At 49.5% G+C, this 21,195-nt stretch overlaps 1 protein-coding gene and 1 long non-coding RNA gene across 2 annotated transcripts in view; one reads left to right on the forward strand and one right to left on the reverse strand.

The window, feature by feature from the left end:
* Positions 1 to 21,195, reverse strand: part of KAZN (kazrin, periplakin interacting protein) — a 225,809-nt gene that overhangs the window by 121,023 nt on the left and 83,591 nt on the right. The gene's annotated exons all lie outside the window — the stretch shown is intronic.
* The window catches only part of LOC308061230, a 73,846-nt gene that overhangs the window by 24,831 nt on the left and 27,820 nt on the right, over positions 1 to 21,195 (forward strand). Inside the window, exon 2 of the long non-coding RNA XR_013927125.1 lies at positions 1 to 19,986. This exon is cut by the window's left edge and continues 17,489 nt beyond it. This is a non-coding gene — a long non-coding RNA (uncharacterized lncRNA). The remainder of the gene's footprint in view (positions 19,987 to 21,195) is intronic.

A 21,195-nucleotide genomic window follows, 5' to 3' on the forward strand; every position in this document is an offset into this window, starting at 1 on the left:
GTCAACGCGAGTCGCAATCCTGCCTTCCAGAGCGCCTGCAACCTCTTCCACCCCCTGTGATTCGCAAGTTTGGTAACTGTATCATCTGTTATATTGTCCAAACCACTAATGAAAATAAACAGTGAATAGAAGTGGATCCTGGAGAGACCCATCAAAACCCAGGCTGAGCATGAGTAATAATAACCTGCTTGTATTTCTGGTAATAACGTCTCCTGTGACTAGAGTGATATGCAGCACACTGCCAAATAGCCCAGGATCAGAGAAACAGGGCTTCATTCGTTGCTTTATTGAAAGAAATTAAGTATTTCAGCTGCAGAAAAACTGCAGTTAAGTTTTGCTTAACATAGCAGCTCCAAAGTTAAAAATTAAGGCTGGTCCTCAAAACTGGAAAGCTGATTCCCACATACCTTAAGACGGAGCGTGAGCTGTTTAAATACCAGAGCTGGGTCTGGACCTTCGGTAGGTGTTGCCTGGATTACAGCATAGTCCCAAATGCATGCTGGCTCCTCTGCTTTCATAGAAAAGCCTTTTTTTACCCATGTCCCAGGGAGAAACCTCAGCACATTCCCATCATTTCCAGCTAAAAAGAGATCTCACCTGCTGACGGAGCGGACCTCTAGGAAAATTACCATCAGGGGCTTGGGGGAAATCACTCAGGCAGCCTGACTGCAATCCTACAAGCAATAGCTGTGTGCTCTTGGTTTTACAGTCTCAGGATGATGCATTATCAGCTAGAACATCAGGCAGGTCACTGACACCAGTATTGTCCAAGTTGGGGATGGGAGGGAGACCCCAGTTTGGGGTCCAGACCTGGCTTTTTAACAGAGCTATGCACCACTGCTCTGATGGCAAGACAGAGAAAAAACACTCCAGCAACAGCAGTGAAGCAGTTTTCTTGCTTCAGCTCTGGCAACCTGTTTTGCTACGAGATCTTCCAGGAGCAGGAGGAATTCAGCATCAAACTGACTTGTATTTTCCCATTAGGAGCCCCTCTGTGTATCTTTTGTTCTCCCCCTTGAGGAGAGCTAAGGACTGCCAGATGATTAAGGGTTGTTATAACAATAATAATAAAAAAGCCCGTCAAGTTAAAGAAAAACATATTCGCTGGCCCGGCGGTGTTGCCATCAGCAGCTCTGCGGGCAGGGAGGGTTTCGGGGCACATAGATCAGCCGCTTGTTTTCGGCGCCCTGTGGAGAAAGCCAAGTGCCTGCAGCTGCGTGGGCAGGGGGGGACCTTCTGCACCTTGTTCTGCCACGACTCCTCAGCAGCTGGTGCAGCTGAGCGAGTGCTGGGCTGCGAGCGCTCTGTGAGCCCAAGCAGGCTCCTTAGCGCCGAAATCCACGTGCACCCAAGGGTGCAATCCTTGCATCGAGCACGCATGTGATAGGGATGGGTAAGCCCATCTTATCCCAGGCTTTTAGCTTTGTGGTGGGCTAACCACCTTTGTGAGGAGCCAAATGGAAATCAAAGAAGACGCGCCCTTGCCCTTTGCTGTCTCCGTACCGCCTGCGTGCGCTTCATCTCCAGCAGAACCCTGATGTTCACCAGCAATCTGCACAACCTGTGCCAGTGCACAATAAGTGGGCACAAGGATATACCCACCGGCCCCAGGACCCGCAGCCACGCAGCACGGCTCTGCCATAACGCCTCAGATGACACCGTGTTGCCATGCAATAGATCCAGGCGTGATGAGACGCAGAAGAGTAAATTGCTCCATTGAATCTGCAGCAGGAGTTTGGCCACCAGCCGTGAAGTCTTTAAATAGTTGATTAAAAGTAACTGTGATGCTGCCAAAATTACTGACAGACAAATCGACGCTTGTCTTCTCCAAACTGGGTGTCACGGGCTGCCTGGTAGAAGCCTACGCGCCCCGTGCGCCGCCTGCCTCCCACCTGCAGCTCGCCCAGCCTCATGCAGGACAAGCTCCCTGCAAAGAATTCCCTATTAGCAGCTCAGCTACACCTGCAACAGCAAGAGAGCCTAAAAATAGGGTGTTGTTTTTTTTCTCCCTGGCTGGCTGGAAATATTCATGGAAGAATGAGGAGATGAACAAATTATTTAAATTGCATCAACCCAAGAGCTATCAGTGCTGCCGGAGATGCTCCTCGAAGCCCAGATAACTGCGGAGCATTCTGCTGTTGCACATGACATTGGGATTTCATACCCCGTTCACAAGCTGCTAGCAAGGAGATGACACTGTTTTTGATATAAAATGACGAAAGCAGAAAAAAAGCGCGCCATTTTTAGACTACTTAGCATCATAATAGAGCTATACAGGCCCAAAATATCTTGTGCGGCAAAGAGAAGGAATTAAAAATTCTCATCACGCCTCCCTGTGAAGTGGCTCTTAGCGATTTCTGACGCTACTCAAAATGGATTAGGAAATACTGCGTGTCCTCTTTGGCCAACGCAACGCCGTGTGTTTAGTATGTAGCACATAGTACGTAGCACACAGCAAGGAGTTAAAAGGGCAGGTACTGCACAAAAGCAGATTAGCCGCGGCGGCACCCAGCATCTGGAAGAGCTGCGGCTTTGGCCATGGTTTTTGATCCAGCTGGGATTATCCGTGGCTGTTTCAGATGTGGAAAGCCAGTCTGTGATCCCAGTGGATGGCTCTCCTCATCGCTCCACTTCAATGGAAAACGGGAAGGACCCAGCGGGTGCTGGGCCAGCTGCTGCCTCTCCCCCATGGCCGGCTGCTCTCCAAACGCCTCGCTGGACTGGCACCAGTGAATGCATAATCCTGCTGCTTCCGATTGAAAGAACCACCAGTTTTAACAGCTACTAACCTGGACTCTTCCACAAACTTTAAGGAAGCTCTAGAGAGGTTGCTTGATTACATGGAAAAGGGCAAGATGCTGAAAGAGAGACTATTAACACAGAGCTAGATAAAGAAAAACAGCTTTGGGCTCCCTTGCTGCTGGGAACGGCTGCCGCATGCCATGCTGCACTTCAAGCTGTGATCAAACACAGCCTGGGCAGTAAATCAAGTGCAAATTCTGTTTTGAGGACAAAGCACCAAAATTCAGATATATTCCTGGAATGTATCAGGAAATAGCTGTTTTTTCAAGCACCATTTCTTGAACTGCTGCTGCCCACAGAGCGCACGCAGGTGGTCTGTGAGCCCCTCCAGCCTGTCCCCCTCCTAATGCCCGGCTCCCAGACAACACCGACTTCTTACCCCAGGAATTAACGTTAAGGGAATTTCATCCTGGCAGCTACAAGGCTATGTGTCCAAGTAAAATAACAACGCACGGGTTTTATCCATAATAACAACTGCTCTGAAACCTTCCAGACTTCAATCTCCATATCGCAGGGTCCTTCGTATGAGCCAGGTGCCCCACGGCTCCTTGCTCTGCTCCCACAGCCCCCCTCCTTTCCAGCTTCCTCAAAATAGGAAGCATCTTGGGGAGAAACACATGAAACCCAGGGGCCACGCATCCCCCCTGAAAAAGCACCAAAACAATCTGAATCTTTATCTGGAGTCCATCAGAGACTGCCTGTGAAGCTGGCCAGGAAACTTCAGGAGAGGTTGAGCTGATTCCATGATGTCAAGGTCCCCACCAGGATGAGAACAGTGTTCCAAAGCAGCTGCCCCCCGCAGCAGCACCCAACCTCGGTGAAAGGCAGGAGCCCAGGGAGCCCAGGTAACCCGACTGCATCTCCCCTGTGAAGGAGACCTTGCTGAGCTGCAGCGGGAGCGAAGCACCCATGCTCTCCCGAAAAACCCCAGACACAAACTAATTCTCTGCCCTTTCAGATGATCCTCGAGTCACCGCTGTGAGTCACAGGGGCTTGTCTGCTCTTTTTCTGGCAAAGTTTCGCCGGCTTTGCAGACATTTGCTGCCCTACGAGAGGTGCGGTGCCCGGCCGCCGGTGCACAGGTGCTCAGCCCCCCTAAACCTGCCCCGGCAGTGCACCCAGCAGGTCACCCCGGCTGCCCCAGCCACTCCTCCTCATGCTTAAAAGGAAAATAAATCCACTCCCCTCATTCCTAAAGTGATTTAACTACCCAAGACAGCCTTAAAAATGCTGTGATTATTGTTATCATCCACATGGGACAATTAAACGATTACAACGGGAGAGGGAAGGGACTCGTCCCAGCGGCGCAGCGATGCTGTGGATTCCCCCAACTCCCGCTACTGGCCCGGTGACCAGCCGGCAGCTTTCCTGCCACTGGCTGACCCGATCCCGGCAGGTGAAATGCCGGAGGAGCCCTTACACAGCCGTAAAAGCCCTGTCTCTCTGATCGCATCTGGATTAAGAGAAATGTAGTTAAAGATGTGTTAGCAAGCCACCTGTAAAAAAACCAGGGGTTTAACGCATACATTCTGTTTAAAGCAAGCCTTAATGGGAAGCCTAGTATTTACTTTGATCTGCTGACGGGAATAAAAATATCTTGACCTGTCTTGTTCTGCATTGGGATTTTATGTTGATTTATTCCATTGAAAAACACGCCTGTTTTCCTAACGCAGACAGAGCACAATTGCCGAGGGGCACCACGGATGCCGTGTGCTGTGTGAGCCTTTTGAGAAGGGCTGCAGAAGTTTGCAGGAGGAGACATTTTGCTTTATGAATACAAATTTATGGCTAGATGGAGACCTGCCCCTAAACGCAGCCTGCTAAACGAGCACATCTCAGGTATTTCAGAACCTTAAACCTACCGAGTTTTTCTTCTCCCGTGGCTGATCAACCTCACCCGCCCGTATCCATCCCTGCGCCTGTGTCCGAAATATCCCCCTGTCCTGGATGTACATCAGGTAACACGCAATGGCACATCCTCACGGAGCCCTGACCCTTCGGCTCGTGCCAAGCAAACCAAACGCCACTCCTCCGGCTGGGGGTGCCCTGGGCTCCTGGTGGCCAACGCAAAGCAACAGCCTTAACCCGAAATTACTGGGGGAAACCACGGAGGCCACACCAGGGTGGAAAACTGTGCCAAGAAAACAGCTGCACGCTCTGGGGTTACCCATCAATAAATAAATAAATGTATAATGGCGGGGGGTGTGAATGGGAAGGTGCAGAAATGACCAAGGGGTGAAGCCGAAGCTGCTGGCCCAGCAGCAGCAGAAGCAAGCGGCGTGCGGGGGGAAGGGAGCGTGTGCACGGGGGGAGCAAGCAGTGAGAAAGGAAATGGAGATTGCGTTAGGGGTTAAGACAAATACAAATATCTTTTTTTTTCCCCTCTTCCTTTTTTTTTTTTTTCCCCCCAAGTGTGGAATACAAAAAAGGATCATTGAAAGAGACTCAAGGGGCCTCTGGAAATACAGGGGGATCAGGTTGCTGACAGAGAAAATAGATGGTGCTGAAATATTAAGAATGTGTTGCCTTGGTATTTGCTAAGAAAGATGGGCAAGAGAGAGGCTGCAAATGTGACCCTGCAGGGGAGGAGGGAAGGAATAAATTCCACCACAAGGAATAAAATGCAGAGTATAATTTAGCATACAAAATCTCTTAATGACGCCACTGCCCTTGCTGCAGCACCCATAGCAGTGAGCTGTCCTAAACAGCAAATTATTGTTAAATGAGAGTTGCTTATTCCAGAAGTATCATTATTATTAGATAAGGCGAGGCAAAAGTTAAGCAGCGACATCCCTAGGGCGCACATCAGGCGTGGGAGCTGCGGGGAAGCGGAGGGCTGGCTGCAGGTCCCCGGCTGTGGCAGCCCCCCACCCCGAGCCTCGGCCAGCTGGCCAGGGCCACCCCACTGCCCCACCGCTCTCCAGCCAAGTGATGTTGAAAGAGGTTCAGAGAAAGACATCCAAAGCGGAGAGAGTTATCTGCAGCCAGCAGAAATCTCTGCAGCTCTGGAGATTGCACCTGTCACTAGAAATAACTGGAGCTAAGACTTGCTTCTCTTTTTTTTTTTTTACCCCCTATCTTTTTTTTTTTTTTTTTTTTTTTTTTTTTTGTCTACCAGCTGTGTCTATAGGTGATGCTGGCAGTATACGTCTGAAAATAACTGCAGGCTACTGATGTGCCTTTCCTGCTTGGCCCAGCGATCCTCAGAGCACAAACAAATGCCATCAGCACATTTTTTCCAAAGGGTGAAAGATTCATTTCAAGGGCTCTCAGATCTCAAGAATATTTACACTGCTCAGAACAAATCTTGCCTGTGTTGACATACCAAGCATATTCACTTTATTTATGATTATTCTTTTATAAAAATCAAAATCGCTAGATTTTACTCAGGAAAACTGAGAAAAGTGCTGGTGTAACAGGAAAAGCATAAATGAGAGAATGGAAAGAGGATGGACGGGGACAGAGAAAGGAAATGAAGATTAGAAATAAAAAGGAAAAGAAAAAGCCCTTGTCTAAAGCTCAGGAAATGAGTTGGCTTCTCAGAAATATTAGTACAAGAAAAGAGCTCGGACAGATATGGATGACTAAGGAAATCACAAAACCTATCAAGGAAAATAAGAAGGTTTCTGACATTTGAGGCATCATGAAACATGAAAAGCAACAAAGGGAGCGTGAATCAAGCCAGAAAGGGTACACAAAACAGACTGGAGTTCATGTGCAGAGTGTGATTTTTCTATTATATGAATATAAAATATTAAAGCAGATGCAGTGGCTGAACATTGGGCTGTATGCTCACCCCAACTCCCCTGGCAGCACCGTGGTTGGTGTGCTGCACCCTGTATCACGAGGTGCAGAAAAACGTACAAAAACCTGGATAATTTAAGAAAAAGTGATTCATCCACTTCTGGAAGATGGGCTGCTTGGCAAAGCAAAATATCCATGCAGGCCTGTGTATCACTCTTGGCTAACCCGAGGCGAAAAACCTTCAGCTGCTCTCCCATGATTTATCTGCCGATTGATGGAGGATGGAGTGAAGATCTTTTTTGGTTGTTTTTTTTTTTTTGATCCTGAGCACCCAGCATCAGCATTTTGGTGCTGGCACAGATTGTTTTCCATGCTGTAAAAGCTGCCGGTGGAAGCTCTGCTCTGGCAGGACAGGGTTGTGAAGGGAGCCAGCTGAGCAAGCAGGGATGCAGATCTCCGCATCCTTGCGCAAAATCATGCTGTCCCACCACACAGGTTTTCCACGTTAGGCATTGCTCTCAAAACCGTATTTTGGGGTTTTGGCATTGTAGAAATGCTCCCCAAACCACCCCTGCTCCACTTGTGCCTCTCTCCCTCCACATTGCATCTGGCACCGTGCTCACCTTGGCGCCCGCAAAGCGAGCCAGAGGGTGGAAAGAGCAGAGCGAGGCATCGCTCCCAAAAACTGGCTGTCGAGTTTGCAACCCCCAAATGTTGGTGGTTCTTGGAGACCTGCAGGGCCCAAGAGAAAGTGCCAGAAAACGCACTCCCTGAAGCGGTGTTTGCTGTGCTGGGTGGCCCCAACACTCGAGTGGGGAGGAGCGGTGGGGACTGCACCCTGGGATGCCCCACGGCAACGGGCGTTTATCCCGAAGGAGCTAGTGGCCGAGCCACAGCTGTGCTGAACTGCAGTAAAAATATTTGCTTTTTTTCCCCGGGGGGCGAGGTGCTCATGAGCACCCAGCAGATTTGCAACGGCAGGACAGAACGGGCATGGCTTCAGGTGGCGTGAGTGGAGGAGATGTGGAGAACACCCGTGGGGGGGCTTTACATGGGCCCAGCGCGATGGGCTGACCGGGAGCCGAGCTGCCCCCCTGGCGCCTGTGCAAAGGCAGGGCGATGCCAGCCCCCCTGCTAACAAAGTGACAGATGTGAGGGAATAACACAACTCCTTCCTTAGGAAAAGAAAACACAAGTTTTTACCAGTGAAAGCTATTTGCAAATTACACATCAACCTCAATTAATCTGCTCGAAGAGATGAAACACCTGTTTTGAAACAAACACCAAAGACTCCATAATTTCCACGGGTTTATCAGGGTCAGAAGTTCGTGCTTTATCTGCAGTAAAGCAGTTTGTTCCAGAGCTCCCAGAGCTTCCCCAGCGGTGACACCAGTCTTACAGGCTGCACTGAAATAGCTGGATAGGCCAACCCATAAACACATATAATTTTTGGTTTAGATGCTTCCTAAATCATACTCTTTTATCCCTTGGGCATCCTACCAACTTCCATTATCATGTTCTTATTCTAATAGGCACAATCTCAGTACCGCAAATCCCCCATTTTCCCCAGCTTTCAATCAACACTAAAGAGTAAAGATGAAAAAATCTGCATTTCAAATCATTGTTTGTTGTTATGACAACATCGCATGAATTTGGTCCTCGCTGCAGCTTTTTCAGTCTCGGGCTTCAGAGTATTGCCGAAGCTTTTATGAAGAGAGCACATTTGTACGAGACGGGGGCCATAGAGCCAAAGAGGTTAGCTTCACGTGATGTAAAGCATCAGGAGAAGCCTCCTGGAATATAATTCCAGCGAAAATTATCTCGGTGGCTAAGCAGAAACTCTTCCTCCTCACAGCCTTCCCCGAAATATGTCTATTATTAACTACATATACACACTATAGAACTGTATTTAATGTGTATATCTAGAGATACATCATTATATGACATACACGCTATAAAACTAACTGCAGCTGAGACAATAAAGACCCAAGCGGGTCTTTTGAAGGTGCCCCAGGCAGGGGCAGCCTCTCTTCCCATCAGAGGAAGGTTTTGGTGTACGGGATTATTCAGGCGTACGAGCCTCATGTGCTGCACTATAAAGAACGTGGATATACACAGGGAAAAAGGAACAAATGAAATAAGCATACAATTGGGACCTTTGGATCCAGTGAGGTGCAGTACTGGAATGCATGGGACCAGCAGCTTCGCAGCTTTTAGGGCCACAATTAATCACGATGAGTGCCTGAGACAGAGCTCAGGCCAGAGATCTCACCTGATGATTTCTGAGAATCCAGCCCAATATATTGCCAAAAAAACACAGCAACTATTTATATGAAGTTTAGGATTAAAGATTCTTCTCAATGTCAATAAAACACATTAATGGCTTTCTCTTACAGCATCCTCGCCCACCCCAGCCATGGTGACCGTTGCTGCCCCACACTGCCACGCTCCCTCCATCTGACAGTTCCACCCAGACAAAATGGGGATATTATCAGGATATTTTGAACTGACACATTTTGATGTGTTATTAATCTTTTAAAAGATTTTACAGAACGTTTAGAATGTTCAAGCTGCTCAGAGATCCCAGTTACTCCTGTTCATCACGAGAACTTCAGCCCTTGGGCAGGCGAACGCGTGCCGCTGGAGCAACCACGGGGAGATACGAGTAGCCACAGCTTTTATTTCATAAAAAAAAAAAAAGGAGAAGAGGTCTGCTAGCCTGGCGGGGAGCCAGGCCAGCATCAAGGGACCTCTTCTTGGGGGAATAAGCAGAAATTATCTGCTAGGCCCCACAGAGGCTATTTCAAGCTACAACTCCGTGAAGCTGGAAAGACGGCGACGTAGGAGGCTGCCCACGTCTCCCCCTGCACTGGTGCAGCTCCCAGAGGTGCTCATCCCATGGGTGCCGACATCCCTTCAATGCAACTTAAACTCAGTAGATAAGGGAGGGCGGCCGTATCTGGGAAGGGGAAGCTGGAGGGCAACGATGCTGGTGCAAAGGGGGAGTGAGGGGCAACGGGGGACGTCTGAACAGACGTGGCAACGGGGGTCTGCAGGAGGGAGGGGGAGGAAGGAGGAGAGATCCGGGGCTGGTGAGGAAGGCATTCCCAAGTAAGAGCCCTGCAGTTGTCCCTGGGGTGATGAGGGACCAAGCTGCATCAGCGCTGAGCATCAGCATCCGACTAAAGTAAAAACCGCAACAAAGCCCACAGTGGTTTTAGTGCATTAAAGAAAAAAAAAAAGCGTTCAAACTAAACTATTGCCATCTGCCTTCAGCTGAATGCGTGGCCACACATTGATGGCAATTCATAAATAGATTGGGAGCCTTATTAAAGGTTAGTAAAATTGTCCTGACTCCTTCTCTCTCCTCTCATTGACATGAATAGCTGCCATTCATTCCGGGGAGAGAATTTTGCTTGTACTGAACCAAACAAAAAAGGCCAGCACACAATCCGCACTCTTCATGGTGTGCTCCCCGCATTAGTGCAGTCATTCAGCCACAGATGTGCGGCTCTGCCCGAGCCCAGACTGCCACTTCGCTCAGCCCGTGGAGGGAATAAAGTCAACCGCAGCACAGCGAAGGGGTCATGCAGGGAAAAGCTCTTCCCTTGTTTCTTATTTCATACTCCCCCGCACACGAGGAGCCCGTGGCTGTCCTGTGAGCCAAGGTTTGCTGCATTTGAAGGGCGTTTGGTGAGGCCCACGGCAGCGATAACCTGTTAACCACCTAACAGCCACACACCGACCCCAGCTACAGCTGCGGCGTCCGCAGCACGCAGCCATCGCTGGAAACGGTACCAGGCGGTGGCTGAGGGTCAGGCAGCAAACGCTACCTCCCTACGTCATCCCAACACACCTGTGCCAGCACTACCAGTGTGTCCTGGCAAGAGGAAAAGTCAGGAAATATTTTTGCTTTTTAATATGGCTATGAAGACGGCCATTTTCCGAGATCTGTTTAAAAAATCCTTCGTACTTAGCTACTTGTGGACCAGCAGGCTACGAAGTCCCCTTCTTGCATTACAGGCACTGACGCGTGAGGGAGGCAGTAACCGGCTGTAGGCAGGAGGTAAAATACACGGAGCGTCTGCATGCTCAGCTGGCTACTCAGGATTATTACCCCATAAGATGCGTAAAATGTCAAGCAACAGCAGCTTTATAAGATTTTACGAACATCCATCTAATATACTTCATATGAGAGCTCATGAGAAGCAGAATAAGGAACTCCAATTTCACAGAAAGCTAAATGTATATATATTTAGAATATGTATGTTTGGAAGAAGGCACTCCCAATGATATTTCAATCAGTCCAGCAATGGGATTATTTCAGAAACAGCCACATGCTGAGCTTTCATTAGCATGTAGCATGAGAAAGATTTCATCACCTTAATAATTTTTCAACCTTCCCTAATATTCATGATTGCCCATTAGTTCCACTGCCTCAAAGTGACCCCTTCTGCTTTTTGTTATTAAGCAAAAAGACAGAAAACAAAATGAGATGCAACCTAGCAAACACAAACTAATGACATCTGGGGGGAAATAATTGGAAACAGAGATTCAAGGGGGAAAAGATGCCTTGGAGCCACAGTAAATGTGACTTAATTTAAAAGGTGGACAATAAATAAGATATGAGTTTGCAGCATGAGATATGTGCGTAAACTGCCAGCACGTTTTCAAGCTGCATAATAACAGGTTCCCATTGCAAACCCGGAAGGATTTCACCATTTCACCCTGCTCCTGAATGACCCTGGGATAATCTCACCTTCACCTCGCGGCAGAGGAAAGCAGCCCAGACGACCTGTTACTGGAACACTCAATTACACCAAAGGTTACAAAGGATCCCTAACACGAGCAGCCGAGCGAGATGACATACAAGGCTGAATGTGCTGAAAACATGCCCGGGCCAAAGACGTGGAGGAAATTAATAATTTGAAGGACAGAGCTAGAAACAAAGGGATGAAATGGAAGGGAAATGCAGGCTGGGGTTGAGGAAACACACCCCCAAAAGGACACACACGTTTGTCATATATATATATATATATATATATGTACATATGCTTCTCTGCTTATAACCATATATACATGGATATGTGTGTATTTTACCTTCACAATCTAAGGACAGGAGCGAAAATCACCTGGCTTGGACTTCTACAGATGCACGGCGCTCAGTGGCATTTCCACACCGTGGTGGTACAAAGGGATCTGCAGGAGTTTTTGCTGGATTATCAGGGAGATGCTTCAAATGTGCCAATGGGCTGCTCCCAGGCTGAGCTCCCTGACCTCCACCCGGTGGTGTGAACACCTTGAAAACTAACGTTCCCCACCAGGAACATTATTTAAGAAGACCTGAGATGACGAACAGCCCTTCTGTGCTGCTTTGCCGTAGATCTCCAGCTTTTGCTGGTGGCTTAAAGAGAAAAATCACCCAAACGATGCCAAACTCATTTACATCTTTTCCTTTTCTTCTTGCAGGAAAAAGTCAGCATCAAAAAAAAAAAAAAACACATACCAACAACAACCCAGTGATGGACAAGACACCGAGCAATGCGTCGGGTTTATTTTAATGGGGGGAGGATGTGGGGAAAGGGAATTCAGAGCCGCTCCTGCGAGGTGTGCATCATCTGCCCACGCTCCCCAAGCCTCCCAGCGCCTGCTGGGGAACGGCAATGACCGTGGCCACCAAAATGATACGACCTAAGCCTGCCCCTGCTGAAGCACTGGAAAAGCTGCTGTTATTTAAGTAAGGCCAGAACTAGACCACAGTCAAATAAAGACGTAAAGAGAGAAGTTCAGGGATGCCAAATTCTTTCCTTATTATGTCTCCTTACGTAAGTTATGCTACTGTAAACTGTTTAGGGCTTTGGAAACTCTGTCTGCATTAGCTACACCTCATTTTCCACTGAATTACAGCCAATTTTTTTTTTTTCCAGTGTATTTTATATGGGCTTCTTGCAGACCACAAGGAAATATTAGGAAACTCAGCTGGAGCAGGTAATTCCCAGGTTTCCATTTCACAGGTAGGTGAACAAGGGAGAGGAGAAAGTCAAGGCACAAAACCCACCTGCCCTTCTGAAGGCCACCCTGCACCTTTGGTCTGTAACAAAGTTGCAGCTTGAAATGCAAACAACCCCAAATGAACAAGTTTTGCGAACAAAACCAAGAAAATAGATTCTTTTTTCTGACATACACATCTGTTCATTAGAGCTGTCTCCCAGACCATTACAGCTGCTCACATTTTAAAAGAATAATAAACACTTCAGGCAATATTTACAAAAGGAATTAGCAACAAAATGCACACAAATAAACTTTGCTTAGGAATGTTTTGGCAATAAAATGTATTTAGTATATTTCTATGTACCCTCTTAAGCAACCAGGAAAATACAGGTGGTTTGATTCTGGTGCTGCGGGCAAGGACAAAGTAGCCTGACCTGGGGGGAAAATGGAATATTCTGCTGTAAATTTTGCTTGGTTTTCTGTTTTCAGCCTGACGGGGAATAGGTTATTTTGGTGTCTGCCATTCAGCGCAGTTAGGAAATACAGGGGCTCTTTCTGCACGACCCGTTTGTTATAACTGAGCACTGAAAAATTTGCCTGGTTGTATTAAACTGCCTGTTTTGTACCCTCCTGCCCGTGTCAGCTTACGATTGTATGGCTTCTACATTCATAACAATGTTTAGATGAGCTTAAAAATTTTAAATATTTTTATTAAAACACAAGGATAGCTCTGAGGTGGTTTGGCATTCGATCGGCTCACACCAGCCTCTAAAGACGTGGGTTTTCTAACACAGGGCACGGGCTGACCAAGAGACTCGCAGCCCCCGGTGCCAACCTTGCCGCTCGTCTTGCACAGTTTTAAGATGTTCTTTTCCCTTCAGAGTATCCCGGCTGAAACCACTGAGCTTGTCAGGTGGGGTTTGAGAAATAAGATTTTGAAGAGGAAAGAAGAGCTAAACGCCCCCTGCCTCCCCTCCCGGGTGCGCACGTTCCTCCTCCTCTGCCCTTCCCTCTCGCTGAATTTTACTTAGACCTCCAGCCTCCTCCTTTTTATTTCTTCTCTTTGCCCGCTTTGATACTAAGACGCGGTGGAAAAGTCCTTGCTGGAAGAAAGAGAATGCACAGACCCCCCCAGAGCCCACAGGATTGGATTCCCCAGCCCCGGGCTTTGACCCCAGCCCTGGCAAGAGCCCTCAGATGTTAACAGCATCCTACTAGAAAAAGGAAAACACGGTTTACTCTCAACATACTACCCCAAATAAAGAAAATAAGCCCTCAAATCGATACTGAAACCCCGAATTCACTTCAAAAAACTATTCATTAGAACCACTGCCACAAGATTTTAAGTGCCCAAAAGCAGAAGGATTAAGAAAAAGGGGTCTGGATGTCACGCAGGGAATGTAAACACCCAGAAATGAAGTTGATAAACAACTAATTTATAACCTTTCACGGTTCAGGGACTAAGCATAACATTAACTGCTTGTAGGTAGGAAGACATATCTTATTAAGCAAATTATTCTTGTGACCTCTTCGTATCTCCTGCCTCTGACCTGTATTTATTTGGACTTCCCTACTCCGCTGGCGCTTCCCTTAGAGCAGATTGCTGCGGGAACCCGTTCCTCACACAAACCCACCTGGAACTGGCAGCCGTGAGCCCAGGCACACCGGAGGCATTAGAAGCAGATGAAAAGCTGTGGCGGGAGGGGGAAGTGGTCTCCGTCTGCGCTAGCACCATTAGCAATGAAAGGAAGTGAAGGACAAGGAATAAACAGCTTCAGAAAGTTAAAGAGAAGTGTGCCTACATCAAACGCTTTCGAGAGCTCTCGCTGTGCCACCAGTGAGCCCTGACAGCGGCGGGCAAGTGGCAAACGGCACCGAAGCGCAGGGGATGGCTTCCTTCTGGAGAGATCCGTGGCCAAAGCAGCACTGGAAATGCAGCTGCACGGCCCTGCTGCGGGCACAGGGCAGCCACTAATCACTAATCTGTTGCTTTTAATGACTTGCGATCACTGGGTTTGGAATATATGATTATAAGAGGAGGAAAACAGAGCCCTGGCACCTGCCACTTAGCATTTCTGGCATCCATCAAGGATGGAATAAAGCCTGCCCAGGGATCAACGCAATCCGAGACAAAGGCAGCATTTGTAGTTCACCGCGGTCATCTTCTGGCCAGGTAGATGAAATGGCCACGGCAGCACAGCTACCAGGCTGCAGATGAAGACAGCCAGCATGAAGCCAAACACACCAGCATCTTCTGAGAAATAACATCCCTGCTGGCAAAATCTGCTCTGGGGTTACATGGCACGGCCCTGCCTTGCTGCGGCCACAGCCCCGCAATCCTGAATCCAACCAGCAGAGCTGGACCACCACGTACCAGCTAACCAGCGCTGCCCACCCTGCTCACCACGTGTGTAAAGGCATGGATGAACACGCGGGCACACGGAGCACAGAGCCCCTCAGGACCATCCTGCCACCCACCCCAACGCGCCTCGGCACAGGTTAGGGGCGACGGGCACTTGGCTCCTTGCTAATTAAAACCGTGACAGCATAGCTCTCTTCTCTACCGCAGTCACTTCGATTTGTGTCCAGATGAGGTTTGGAAAACGGCTCAGGCTAGGGGGATGAAGGGTGGAAGGAGGAGAGAAATGCGTAATTCTTCTGAAATCATTCCTTCACTAGCTATGCTAAAAGTGCAAAGAGTCCAGCAGACACTTCGGTTTTCAAAATCAGCTTTCAAGAGTGACCCAAGCAGGGAAGCCAGTTAATTTTCTGAGTTACACTTCTGCCTTTAACGAGCTTCCAGTCCCTGCAGCCTTGAATCCACAATTTGGACTCAGAAGGGCTTTTCCACCCCAAAGGCACCACGTGGAGCCAGCGGGATCCTTCACCCGCGCCCAGCCGCAGAGGGGAAGCCAGGTGCACGTGCCCACATCGCTGCAGGATGCTACGGCATCAAGGCTCATCCTGCAACATTTCTGTAATGCTGACATCTCTCTGAACATAAACTTTCCCTCACCACTGTCTGAGTAGGCGATGAGAAATTTTCTGGACAAGCTGTGATGTCTGGGGCGAACCCCGCCTGACGTCGCTGGCGATGAGCTCGCACACAGTCCTGCGGCCAATCTTCTCCCTTTCAAAAAATGTCAATTTATCTTCCCAAAGGCTTCGAGATCTGCAAGTCAATTACATGACTGTTGTATGTGAGGGGCACTAAGCACATACTTCTCATTCTTGTTATGCCAAAAAATTCTCATTTGCTTCCCAAATAGATTATTTTTAAGCACGTGCCCCTCTGTTGCGTTGTATTCCCTCACTAAATTTTTGTTTGTAAATTGAACAGAATCTACATAGTAATTAAACACGAAGCAATAAAATGCAGTCCACACTGAAAGATATGCTAGGAAAATACCGAGGTTGAGAAGTTTGTAATTAAACAGACGACGAGTATACCCCACCGCGCACACACACGTGCCTCCTTTCGCCTGCAGCTCCTGGCTGCTGGATTAAATTGTGGTGCATCACCCCCCGTGCCAGGGTGCGCTGGGTCAGGAGGTGCCGGAGCATCGGATTCTTGATTTTATCAGAAAGTCTCCTGGTATTTGGTGTGGTTTTTTCTTAATGTCTCAGCTTTGACCATCAACTGATCATGTCTTGCAGCAACCCGCACTCATGGAGCCACATGTAACGTGGGCAGCAATGCAAAGGCAGAGCGCAGCCAGTCCCAGTGGAAACCCTGCAGCATTCCAGTTCATCCGCCCAGCTTGCGGGCTTCGGTCTCGGGCAGCGAAGGCTGCCTTGCCTGCTGTACCTGCTGTAACAGGAAAGGAAAATTCCCCCTTTCTTTCTGCTGCTGTGATGCTTGTTATGCTGAGGAGCAGCTGCATACCGGGGGGACCCATGCAACTGCAACAGAAAGGGTTTTATTGCACCTATTCTACCCCTTGCAGGCTCGTACGGACCATTTTCCCTCGTGCCATCTGAGTGTCCCCTTGTCTAACACACACCACGGTTTTTCCAAGAAGTGTTGTGATGCAAGATGTTGTGTTCACTATTATCTGCAGGAAAGCAGGCGAATACAATGGAGGAGAAAGGGTAATTCCACAGGGCATCCATGTCTGGCAAGAGATATCCTAAAGCAGGCTGAAATTAGAGAAGGATTTAGTAACATAAGAATTATGAAGTTGGGGAGGGGAAACAAAAAACCCAACAAAACAAGCTGCTCTTTTGTCCTCCTATTTCTTTCCTTGGCTTACAGGCCTGAGACAACAATGACTGTGCCTCCCCGGGTGTGTGAAAGTTGGGATTTGCAGAGCCTGGGGAATGCCGGGGTGGAGAGAGAGGGGAGAAGAAATATTCCCAATGATTCCCTCCGGCGCTGGAAGCCAAAGCTGGCGTTTCTCCAAGGGACAGCCCTGCCTGCAGTGGTCCCTCATCGGGATGGCCAAGCGCAGCACTGCAGTTACACATCTGTAATTAGAACCATCTGCCCGGAGCAGCAGCTCTGTGGACAGAAGGGCAGCCGTCCACGCAGAAACCTCCCTGACTCTGGGTGTTTAAAGGACATTTTTCTCCTGCAATGAATGCTCCTCCTGCTGAACACATGGCATTAACACACGGGGAGCCGGCGTGGGCGGCATCCCGGTGCAGGGGTCCGGACAGCCATGGGCAAGGAGCTGCCTCTTCCTTTCCATCCGCCTGGGGATGTGAGAAATGAGGCTGGGTGTGCAGAGAGAGAAAATAAAAAGATTAAAAAAATGGGAAAGGCAGCTTTGGTCAAACATTTATCAGCCGTCTGGTCCTCACAAACAGAGCTGAGTGAGCTGCGGGTGCAGCAGCCTCGAGAGCTTCATGCAAGATTAATGCCTACGGGGCTACCTCAGCCAAAGCGCACATTGCAATTCTGCACGTCGGGCTGGCAGCCGTGCAAAATGAGCGATGCTGCGCTCATCAGGACATGCCTGGGGTGCCACGCTGAGCCTGATGGCAGCCCTGGCTCCTGCCCCCTCAACCAGCCCCCCTGAGCCCGCTACCCAGCTGTCCCCCCAACGGCAGCCAGTGCTGCTCAAAAAGAGCATCGCACACACTCGCATCCATCCCGCCCCGTTCGCCTTTGCAGTGAGCCCCGTCCCGGGGCAGCCGCTCTCTGCCTGTAGTGAAAAACCCTTAAGCTCATTCAGATATTCTGTATTTCTTCATTTCAGGGCTTTTGCTGCAGGGACTTGCCAAAGGAGCAAGGCACACCAACACACCTCATGTGGAGGGAGCATCACCTGGGAGGGCTGGTCCGGGAGGGCTCTCCCCACGTGTATCCCAGGCTGTGCCACCCGAGCCACTCTCCTGCTTTCTCCCTGCGTTGGTAAACCATCATTTACTTTTTATAAACCCGATGTTTTTATCATTTGCCTGCGATAAAACCAGGCAGAGCTGGGCACCCTGCCTTTCCAAATTACATGGAAACATGCAGACCCCTCCCCACTATGCCGCACTGCTCGCTTTCCTGCAGCGTTACCAAACCCAGACCTCCCCCAAATCCCTGCTTTTTGGCCAGGGAAGATCTTGCAAGGCATCCACAATAGAAAGTTCTGGTTTCTTGCAATTTGTCTTCCCTTTTTCTTGCAGCCTCTGCGTTTTCCTGACTGATACTCAATGTTTCAGGGGACAGAGGCTTTTATTTTTAACTGAACGATTCAGTTCTGACACGATCAATTGATGGTCAAAGCTGGGACATTAAGAAAAAAACACAGCAAATACCCAGAGACTTTCTGATAAAATCACAGACGTTGGCGAGACTGGATGAAATAAGACACTTCCCTGAGTTTGCCCTAGATACCAGATGCAAATCAAAGCTAAATGGGTTCTGAAACTTGGAAGTGCATGCAGCTCCCCACTGATTTCATCTGGAGTGGTGGGTGCTTAGAAATCTGATGCAAGATATTTAGCTCTTTCAGTAAAAATGAGGGCCTGAGGGTCTCCCATCAAACAGAAACCCCATGCAATGAATCCCCGCAGCGCATGCCCAGCCAAATGGAGAAAAGCAGCAAAGCAGGGGAGCACTCAGAACTGCATTTATGAGCAAAATTGGCTGGCGAAGAACCTTGCCTCCACCCCCGACCCGCCAGCCGCACACTGGTCCCACTGGGCCAGGCAGAGGAACCCTCGAGCAGATGCTGCCTGAGCAGGCTCCTGCCATTGACACTTCTCATCATGCTCACATGGATCTTTAGATGAACAGCAATGCAAACAGTTTTTTTGGCAAAGCTGGGCACCTTTGCCCCTTTGCAGGGCTCTTGTTCACTGCAGTGCAGTGGGTACCGGGCGATCTGTGTGTGCAGCACAGCCACCGAGGGCAGGCTGAGCATGGCGTTACACACCAGAGAGAGGGGCTGCCTAACCCTGACCCTGCTGTGAGGAACCAATTATCTAGCAGTTAAAAGCAAGTAGTTAACACACACATTAAGGTCAGGCTGTAAATACTTGGGTTTTAACTTAACAGCTGGTATTTGATTCCCTGAAGGCTAAAAAAATGGTTTATTGTGGGCATAACTGCACAGATGAACATGAGGGAGATGGTATCTGCCTCTGGAATTGAAGTGACTCTCTAATCTAACCGGCCAGCTCGGGTGAGTTTTCTGCAGCAGTGGCATTGTTTCTTTCTCCCCGGTGATTTTCTAGAAGGAGAAGTGATTAGAAGAGCTGATAACATGAAATAAAAGCTCTTCTGGAAATTTGTATAGTTCATGAGTGCTACACAGGAGTGTTGGAGTCCATTTACACAACCTCTATATCCTGTATATCTTACGGGAGAAGAGCATCCCCGATGGCATCCCCTCTCACACTGACAGGCACGTCTCTCGTCCCTGCGTGGGTCTGTGGACCGGCTGGGCCGCCAAGCCCAAAGTGGGGGTGGATGGAGTCACATCCCACCAGCGCCGGGCACATGGGGTGCCCCCAGGTTTGGGGCTGGGGTCAGCCCTGGTCAGCAGTTCCATCAATGGTCTGGACGAGGGGATTGAGCGCACCCTCAGCACGTTTGCAGAGGACACCAGGATAGGGGGAGTGTCGATGTGCTGGTGGGCAGGAGGCTCTGCAGGGGCTGGACAGGCTGGGGGTGTCCAGCCTGCAGAGAAGGGGGCTCAGGGGGACCCTCTTGCTCCCTGCAGCTGCCTGACGGGAGCGGGTAGCGAGGGGGGGTCGGGCTCTGCTCCCAGGTGACAAGCGACAGGACAAGAGGGAATGGCCTCAACTTGCACCAGGGGAGGGTCAGGTTGGGCATTAGGAAAAACATCTTCACCGAAAGGGCTGTCAAGCGCTGGGACCGGCTGTCGGGGAGCTGGGGGGTCACCACCCCCGGGGCGCTTAAAAGACGCGCGGATGTGGCGCCTGGGGACATTCTTTAGCGGTGGCTTGTTAACGGTGCCAGGCTAACGGCTGGATTTGATGATCTTAAAGGTCTTTTCCAACCTCAGCGATCCCATGGTTCTACTGGCCTGCACCACTTGCAGCCGGTGCAGAGCAAGCGCACGCTGGCACAGCTCAGCTCCTCCGGGCCGGAGATGGGTTATTTAAAATGTGCAGAGAAGTCTCTCAGCACACCGCAATCCAATCAGCCCCGGTACCCAAAGGTGCCAGGACGCAAAGGCTTAGCTTCCCAGGGTGGAAGCTGCTCTAAGCATCCAACATGAATTTTCATAAACACATAAATAACCTCCTTCCTTTGCTTTTTTTTCTATCACCAGGAGAAGCCCATAGCATGACACAAGTATCTCCATAACCTGGCCGAACGGGAGCACCCAAAACCTCACGCAGTGTGGGCTTTGCAATTAGCTGCTCATTTCCCAGGAAACAAAGAGTGACTTGAGGGCTGTTTAATCCTTCTGCCAGACTTAACATGATGGCCTGCAGCTAGTTCAGAGGCACCTAGCCTGAAGCACTAAGATAAGAGCAACATACCAATTATACTTAATAATATTCATATTTATAAGAGCGAAGCATCAATTGTGGGCACTGGCTGTCTTTGGCATTGTTTAAAGAGATGAAGGATATAAAATAAACCCAGCAGCTTCCTCTGTTGCCCAGAAAAGAACCAGGTAATAATGAAATGTAAACCCCCCCAGGAACCCGAGCCTCCTCCTGCAGATGGATGGGGCACCGAGGAAGAGGGCTCTGTCCTGCTTCATCTCCCCAGCTCCAGCTCCCTGCTCCTGAGCTCATCATCTCCCCCAGCTCCTGAGCTCCCTGCCCCACTCAGCCACCCTCCCACCACCCGGCTGAAAACAAAGACCTTCGGGTCCCCCACGCTCTTTCATGTGGACTCTCCGAGCCGAAGGCATGAGTTTGTGCCAGCTAGCAGGCAGGCGGTGAGAATGCAAGCCAGCTCCTGCCGGCAGGGCTGCAGAAGCTGGGTGCCGCGACTCCCCGACCCCCAGCAGGGGTTTGCTAGGGAAAAGCTCTGCCGGTGCTGAGCGGCCCCGGGCACACACTCGCCCCACTTGCCGGCCCTGCAGGGACCACTCAGCTCACACCCCCCAGTCCCCACCATGTTACCTGCTTTATCGTGCTGAGCTATGAAAAGTGATGGCAGGGACTTTTTAAAAATGCAGGTAGCAAAATCGATTGATCAATTAAACAAAGCAGTTCCCCTCCAAATGCTGAATTGCA

This window comes from Falco punctatus (genome assembly GCF_963210335.1).
Source record: "Falco punctatus genome assembly, chromosome: 3".
NCBI classification, from domain to species: domain Eukaryota; kingdom Metazoa; phylum Chordata; class Aves; order Falconiformes; family Falconidae; genus Falco; species Falco punctatus.